The 8,767-nt window shown below is 49.6% G+C and overlaps 1 long non-coding RNA gene across 1 annotated transcript; it reads left to right on the top strand.

The window, feature by feature from the left end:
- The first annotated feature begins 5,513 nt into the window (after positions 1-5,513).
- On the top strand, positions 5,514-8,762 carry LOC143437612 (uncharacterized). The gene is made up of 4 exons (XR_013106986.1): positions 5,514-5,626; positions 5,802-5,978; positions 6,556-7,080; positions 8,624-8,762. It is a non-coding gene; the product is annotated as an uncharacterized LOC143437612 (long non-coding RNA).
- Positions 8,763-8,767: the final 5 nt, after the last annotated feature.

Here is an 8,767-nt window from a genome sequence, read left to right as displayed (position 1 = left end):
TCCAGAGGTCCTGAGTTCAATTCCTAGCAACCACAAGGTGGCTCACGACCATCTGTAATGGGATCTCATGCTCACTTCTGGTGTGTCTGAAGACAGTGTACTCATTTTTTTTTATTTTCCCCTGCCCACGACAGTGTACTCATACATAAAATAAATAAATCTTACAAAAAAAGAAAAAGTAAAACAAAAACCTCAAACCAAACCCAACCCCACGCTTCCTCTGGATGAGGTCTCCCTGGAGGAGGCCGGATGCTCAGTCAGGTTTGTAAACTCAGCTCCATTGTCTCAGGATGTAGCCCATTGCCACAGATGAAGGCTGGGATGAAGCAAGAGTCCTTTTGAAGATGGGAAGGAGAAATTATAAATAACCACACCTGAGGAACCAGCTTTGCTCTCCTAATCCTCAGAGATCGCAAGGGTCGTTACACAATCCGAGCTATGAGGAAATAAAGAGTCAGCTGCCGAGCCGCACGGTCCCATCTGGGCTTGAACGCGGGTCCAACTTGTTCTCTACCTTGGACTTGGGCTTCTTTCTCAGATCTTTCAAGGTCCCCACCAGGTTCGAAAGGCCACAGAGGGTCTGAGATGTGACAGCAGATAAACGAGCGAAGGGACTGAGTCCTTGAGTCAGGAAGGCGGACCTCAAAGCGCAGGCGTGAAAATGGCCTCCAGAACGTGGGGTCTCCTCTCGGGTCCACGGACTCCTCTCGACTTGGGGCACATTTTTCATTTGTTTGTTTCATTTTAATTTTTAACTTTTTGGAGACAAGGTCTCACGTGGCCCAGACTGGCCTTGAAGTTGCTGTGTAGCCAAGGATAACAGTGAACTTCTGGTCTGCCCGCCTTGCTTTGCAGGTGTGAGCCACCACACCCATTTTTTATGCTGTTTTTGATGTGCCACCACTGCCGGGCCCTCATTTTCTTGATTCTTTTATTTCAAAACAATTCCCAGCCTGGCGGTGGTTGCTTCATGCCTTTAATCCCAGCACTCGGGAAGTAAGTGGAAGCAGGCAGTTCAAAACCAGCCGGGTCTACAAAGTGAGTTCCAGAACAGCCAGGGCTACGCAGAGAAACCCTGTCTCTGGTGGGAAAATAACAACAACAACAACAACAACAACAACAAAAGAAATTCCCAGCCATTTTAAGGTTATTATTTAAATTGAGCAAGCCAGTTCATTCCTGAACTTCATTATGCTGGCCAGGCGTCGCGGCACATGACTTTCAAATCAGCACAGAAGCTAAGGCAGGGGGAATCCTGCGTTCGTGGCCAATCTGGACTCCGTAGAGTTCCAGGCCTGTCTGGGCTACATGGTAAGATACTCTCTAACGACAATATCCCTAACAGTAACAATCAGCTCTGTTAGACCATGCTGGTCTCAGTTATTTTTAATCACGTGTTTATACACACAGGAGCACGAGGAGAACATGGGTGTCAGATCCCCTGGACCGGGAGTTACAGACAGTTGTGAGCTACCATTCGGGTGCTGGGAACTGAACCTGGGCCATCTGCAAGAGCATCATGTGCTTTTAATCACCCAGCATCTCTCCAGCCCCTTGTTTTATATTTTAAACACAACTGAGAACTCTGAATGGCCACGGAGAGCGTGGGTCTGAAATAAGCTGCAGTCCTTTGTCTTTGTGGCCACTCTGCGGCCATAGCTTTGTGTCTCTGGGCTGGCTTCAGGTTGCACCTTAGATACCAACTCAAAAGGCTGATCTGATTCATACAGGATGTCCCACAGGGTGGGTCCATATCCCTCCATATCCCGTATGTCATTCCCTCCCACGCCCCTCCCATTTCTGACTCAGGTTTAAACCTAGGGCCTCATTCACAAGAGGCAAGCAAGCATTCTACCACTGAGATACTCCACCAGCTTAAAACCAAACCAACCAACCTTGAATTGCTGTGACAGACTCTCCCTGGGTTGTCTAAGCTTTGATCTCACTCTGCAGCCCAAGCAGACTTGTCGTCCTCCAGCCTGCTATCCTCCTGCCTCAGCTTTATCAAGCCTGGCTTCCATCACCCTTCTAGTCAGCATAAACTCAGTATATGCAGCCCATCTACCGTACTGCTTATAGTATAGTGACAAGAGAATTTTGCACCTACTCAGTACAGATGCTATTGTTAAAACAATAATTCTTAGCCGGGCAGTGGTAGCACGCGATTTTAATCCCAGCACTTGGGAGGCAGAGGCAGGTGGATTTCTGAGCTCGAGGCCAGCCTGGTCTACAGAGTGAGTTCCAGGATAGCCAGGGCCACACAGAGAAACCCTGTCTCAAACAAACAAAAAACAAAACAAACAAACAAACAAACAAACAGTAATTCTTGACCCTTGACTGTTTGAATTTACAGACACGGGCCCACAGACTCGGGGGTGGGAGAGATAGCAACCTAACTCTCAGCTAAAGAGCTCTATACTTCAAATGCAGGCATACGGGGACTCAACTCCTACACTGTGTCCAGTAATTCTGCAATATTATAAACTTGCCTTGAGACAATTGCTTATAATTGATGTCACCTGGGGCAGGGGAGCAGCCTGGGGACACTTGCTTAAATCAGCTTCCATGCAGCCTGAACAGGAAGCTGAACAGTGGTGTCAAAAAAGACTGATTTTAGGGGCTGGAGAGTCAGCTTTGCTGGCTGCTTTCAGATAACTGGTGTTCAGTTCTCAGCGCCCATATCAAGTGACCCAATTACATCTGAGTCTGGCTCCAGTGGTAGCCTGTTCTGCCATCCTTAAGCACCCACGCACCCACACACTTGTGCACATGCAGAGGAACAAAGAGGTGCATGTGAGTGAATAAGACAACGAATTTTTTTTTTTTTTTTTTTTTTGGTTTTTCGAGACAGGGTTTCTCTGTGTAGCCCTGGCTGTCCTGGAACTCACTCTGTAGACCAGGCTGGCCTCGAACTCAGAAATCCGCCTGCCTCTGCCTCCCAAGTGCTGGGGTTAAAGGTGTGCGCCACCACTGCCCGGCCAATGAAATTTTTTTAATGGAGCTAATTTTAGTCATGAGTATAGCTCACGCTGGTCTGTAGGAGTCTGATTGCCTTGAGCTTGAGGCCATGTTGAGCAATGCTGGGAACTGAGAGATCCTGTCTCAAGGGAAGGAAAAGTAAAATAAGGGCTCGGGGCTGTAGCTCAGTAGGTGAAGTGTTATCCTGGCAGGCACAAGAGCCCGGGTTTCAATCTCAGTTCCGAGGAGAACTGGATACAGAGGCACATACCTGTAATAGTAAACACCTGAGCAGGAGACTCAGAAACGCAAGGTCATCTTTAGCCTTAGCCACAAGAGATCCTGTCTCAAAATCAAACAAGAACAGAGAACCGCTGAGATGGTTCAGTGGTTAGAGCAGTGGCTGTTCTTGCAGAGGACCCAGGTTCAGTTCCCAGCACCCACAAATGTTGGTGACTTTAATTCCAGGGGATCCAGTGCTTTAATGTTTTGTTGAGGAAATGATTCCCATTGCAGCTGGACTCCTTCCGGCTCACCGTGGCTAGGTCACTCGGGGAGTGGTTGGATCTCTCGAGCTTTAAGGATAAAACCCAGCCCTGACCAGACATAGCTAGGCAGCCTTCGCCTCTCCGAACTCACTTCCTTATTACTCAAAATGGAATTTAATCACACCTGCAGTCATAACCAGGCACGGCAGCTGACACCTGTCGTTCCAGCAGCCTGGGACTTGGAGTTGTTTGGACAGCCTGGGCTACATGCTGAGACTCTGCCTCAAACAAAACGAAAACACACAAAATAAGGGCTGGCGGGGCAGCTTAGTGGGTAAAGGCGCTTGCAGTCAAGCATTAAGACCTGAGTTCGATCCCTAGGACCTATCTGGTAGACTGTGATACCCTTTTTCCACAGGCTGTGATCTTGTTTCTACATGCACCCCCGCTCCCTCTCCCAACTACATTAAATACTGCTTGTTGGTTTTTGTTTTTTGTTTTTTGTTTTCAAGACAGGGTTTCTCTGTATAGAAAGACCAGGCTGGCCCCAAACTCAAAAGAGATGCCCCTGCCTCTGTAAGTAATTTATTTAGTTAAAACGAAAACCAACAACCTGGTCTACAGAGTGAGTTCCAGGACAGCCAGGGCTACACAGAGAAACCCTGTCTCGAAAAACAAAAAAACAAAAAAACAAAACAAAACAAAACAAAAAAAAACCCCCGAAAACCAAAACAAAGGAAGCCATAGGCCGTTGAAAGGTGTTAGTTTCCCACAGAGAAACACCTCCAGAACCCCCAGAAACCCCCCTCCCTTTTTTTTTTTTTTTTTTTAAACTGCAGGGCCACCTCCAGGGCTTCTGATCTGGCAGGCTTGAGCTGAGGCTGGAGGATTTGCTTGTTTAACAAGCTCCGGGAGGTGGAGCTGAAGCCACTCCACCCGGAGAACAACTTGTCAATCATCCTCTGATTGGTTCAGAGTTAGGTCTGTGGACCAATGAGCGGCAGCAGGTGGCCTCTAGGAGTGGCGCAGCCTGTGACCCTGTGAGCTGACTCTGGGTGAGGCTGACCCTGGGGAGCCACATCCTCGGGCTCACTTGATGCGCTGGTTTCGGTGAGATGTCCCTCGTAAGTCTGGGGCCTTTGAATACATGGTCCTCAGTTGCTGGCTACTTGGGTGTGGCCTTGCTGGAGGAAGTATGGTCCTGGGGGAGCAGTTAGCTCACCCTTGTCCTCTCTTGGGTTCAAGATCTGAGCTCTGGGCTGCTGCTGCCCCTGCCTACTGCCTGCCACCTCCTCCGCTGCACATCATGGACTCCGGGACCTCAAGCCCCAAGTCAACTGTTTGTTTTATAAGTGGCCTCGTTAAGAACCACATCTCGCGCCGGGCAGTGGTGGTGCACGCCTTTAACCCCAGCACTTGGGAGGCAGAGGCAGGCGGATTTCTGAGTTCAAGGCTAGCCTAGTCTACAGAGTGAGTTCCAGGACAGCCAGGGCTACACAAAGAAACCCTATCTCGAAAAACAAAAACAAAACAAAACAAAAACAAACAAACAAACAAACCACACCTCGCCTTGGGATTGTTTTTGATTCTCAGGAAACTCTTACTGAGCTCAAGACCATTTGACGCTTGGTAGGCAGGTGGTAGACCGTCTTCTCCTGGGATCTAGAGCCTGTCTACCCTCTGAAGATAGTAGGGTAAAAGGGTAGTGGACACATTGCGGGGGGGGGGGGGTAGTGCTATTACTGAAAGAAATTAGGCTGGGTTTGGAATACCACCATAGCCTTGAGTTTTCTATTACAGCTAGACCCAATACCTGTTGGTACTAAATTACTGTTACTTTCTGAGCTGATTTGAGCTGCACTCGATGGCCCTCTAACGGATGAGCCTTTTCTCCGGTCCTGATGGAGACGTCTTGGCTTCTCTTCACGTGACAGGAGGAGCAGAAAAAGCTCCCTTGGGCCCCCCCCTTTTTTTTTTAAGGTCACTAAGCCCCTCCCCTCACTGGCTCCACCCCTTACAGCTCTACCAGGGGAATTAGGATTCAACTAACAGCTGTGGAGGGGACATCCGGCCTATAGCAGAGGGAAAGGACAGGAAAGACTGCCTGGGAAGGGGAGGGTGTCTCATGTAGACAAGCCCGGATGGGTCAAGTCCCTGAAGCATGGAGATGCTTTGAAAGAGTAAGGGCCCATACATGGGCTCAACCCTGGTGGCTAGTGGGGGAGGAGAGTGACCCACCCGTTCCGGTGTCCGAACTCCTGTAGGCATTGGATGGTGGAGGGAGGTTTCATGAAGTGGGCAATCCTGATGCCAGGCTTCCGCGTCAGCCCGGCTCTAGAAGTTTCTGTCTTCTAGGCAAGATTCAGGATTGCAATTCTGCAATAACCTCCGGGTATTAGACGCACTACTCCCCCCCGCCCCCGGACAGATATGGAAACTGAGGCTCGGAGTGCCCACGGGATCTGCAGATGTCTGCCCAGTCCAGAACTCTCTCAGCAACCAACCTACAACAGCCTTCAGCGCCTTCAACAGGTACCCGAGCCTAGCTCATTGCTCTGTGTGTATGCGCATGCGTGTGTCCGTGTGTTCCAGGCTCATGAAGAGGCCAGAGATTGGTGGAGGGTGTCTTCTTTTATCATGTTCTCCATTAACTTCTGACACAGGGTCTCCTATTGACCCTGGAGCTCACTATTTCTAATATAGTGCCTGGCACTGGGGCCCCGGGATCCTTCCGGTCTCTGCTCTGTGGTTACAGATCTGCAGAGCCACACCCAGGTGTCTGCCTGAGTGCCAGGGATTCCAGCTCAGGCCCTCACGCTTGCATAGCAAGCACTTTACCCAGCGAGTGTTGCCAGCCCGCGTTTCACTGTTTGGCCAATTTGATTGGCATCTCTGTATCATAGATGTCCTTGGGCTCTTCGCTAGTGAGAACCAGATTGTCTCCTAACAGCACCTGCGGAGCGGGGGGGGGGGGGGGGGGGAAGCAGGTGAGATCCTGGCAACGCTGCCTGAAGTGTTTGCTTAGACAAGAGATTCTCTGCCAATTTGGACGGGGGAGTCTGATCCAGGAACAAAGTGAGTGGATCTGAAAAAAAATTTCCCCCGACAGAGAATTCTTAGGCCAGGAATGGCAGGAAGCTCTGGCGCGTGGAGGTCGAGCGCCCTCTACTGCTGAAGAAGAGGATTGCATCCACGCGGAAGGACACAGGATGCTGGTTTTCCTGCTCCAAATTCGTCTGTGTCCAGGTCAGAGCTGGATCCACGGAGTGAAAGGAAGGCCGAGTTACCCCGTTCTCCCCGAGTTCACGTCTCATTGGATTGAATACACACCTTCGGGAAAAATACGAGAAAGAAAGAAGGTGGTGGAAGGAGATAGCTGGATCTCGCAAGTTGTCCTGCGACCTCCACATGCTCACCCCACAACACACAATAATAAGGAATGTTTTTCAAGAGCTAGGCACACCTCAGTTCTCATTCCTGTTGGAGGTGTTCGTCTCTGGATCTGCACCCTGCTGTGAGTGTGGGTGACCAGAACCGCTCTGCAGAGATGAGCTCAGAACTCAGGGACTCCGCTCAGAAAACCGTGCCATGGACAAGCGCCTTGGACCGGCTATGTGTGCAGATCCAAAGGAGGGTGAGTTAAAGCCAAGACAACTCTGGGATGGCTGACCCAGCACCTCTTGCTGGGTCACATAAAATCTTACCCGGCGTTTGAGCCTATACAACTCTTTTTTTTTTTTTTTTTTTTTTTTTTTTTTAAACATTTACTGTGTCCGTGGAGGCCCTTGAGGGGTGAAATTCCCAAACCATGCATCCCAGGACAGAATGATCTTCAAGAGATCTAGAAGGTAACTTAGACACTCCTGTCTGGGTGCCTTGCAAACAAAACAAAATAACAACAACAAAACAAAACAAACCCGGCAGTTTGCCCTGCCCCCCTTCAGTCTGGTCAAGGAAGCAACACTCATTCCTTATTTACACGATCTGACTTCCTCCTGACACCAGCTTTATGGCCCCTTTGATACAGAGCGAACTGGCAAGCTGCACACAAGAGCCGGAAGTGAAGGTGGTAGATCCTTATCTAAAGACAAGCTCCGAGCTGCTCTGTCCAGTCAACAGGCACGGTGGTTCTGCTAGGACATCATTACAGGTCTTAAGGAAAACAAAACAAGACAAACATACAAAACAGGCCACGTTTCTGATCCCAGCACTCAGAAGCAGGAGCAGGAGAATCTCTGGGAGCTCAAGGATATCCTGGTCTACATAGTGAGTTCCAGGCTAGCCAGATAGCTAGACGTATTGAGACCTATTTTAACAAAACAAAATCAAATGTATAGCCGGGCAGTGGTGGTGCAGGCCTTTAATCCCAGCACTTGGGAGGCAGAGGCAGGTGGATTTCTGAGTTTGAGGCCAGCCTGGTCTACAGAGTGAGTTCCAGGACAGCCAGGGCTACACAGAGAAATCCTGTCTCGAAACAAAACAAATGAAACCCCCCAAATTCACACACTGAACCCAAGGAATATGAACAGCGATTATATATCAAGTAAAAAATGAAAAATTGGGTGCTGCAGATACGGCTCAGCGGTTAAGCCTTCTCACCCAGGACTGGAGTTCAATCTCCAGCACGTAAGTCAGGCGGTTCACAATTGGCTATAACATCAGCTTCAAGGGACTAGAGCCTTGTAAACAGCAACAGGGAGCTTACCTTAGGCCCAAGGAAGTCTGAGTATCATGAGTTCCAGGAGTACATAGTGAGACCCTGTGTGGTGGTTTGAATGAGAAATGTCCCTCTTAGGCTTTGAAACACTTGGTCCCCCCAACCCCCGATCGGTGACATCATCACTGATGGGGAGATTTGGGTGGTACCATCTTGCTGGAGGCCAGGCTTTGAGATGAAAAAGCCACCACCACCCACTGCATGAGGTTGAGACTGGAGCTCTCAGGCTCCTGCTCCAGCCACCAGGCAGGCCTCAGTTGGCTGTAAAATCATAAAGCCACAGAGAAGAGCACACAGTCTCCTCCCTGGTAATAATAGAATGGATCTGGGAACAGTGCCCAACCCTGGAGGAAAGAGGCCCCATGCTCCCAACGGCAGCTGCCCACTCTACATCCCAGCTCTGAGGGACTCTGATCTTCACGGAACACCCCCTCTGTGCCTCTCTTTTTCTCCTCTGCAGAATGGAACTATGACAGAACTCAGAAGTGTTCTGAAAACCCAGTGTGAGACTGAAGTGTGCAGCAGAGCCGAGCCAAGCACATGTGTCTTCATCTGTATCCACGGCTACACAAACAGACTGGTAATTTACAGCAACCGGAAAGCA

The sequence above is a fragment of the Arvicanthis niloticus genome, chromosome 24 (assembly GCF_011762505.2).
Source record: "Arvicanthis niloticus isolate mArvNil1 chromosome 24, mArvNil1.pat.X, whole genome shotgun sequence".
NCBI lineage: Eukaryota > Metazoa > Chordata > Mammalia > Rodentia > Muridae > Arvicanthis > Arvicanthis niloticus.
Note: the sequence above shows the minus strand (reverse complement) of the source record. Positions and strands in the feature narration are given on the sequence as shown.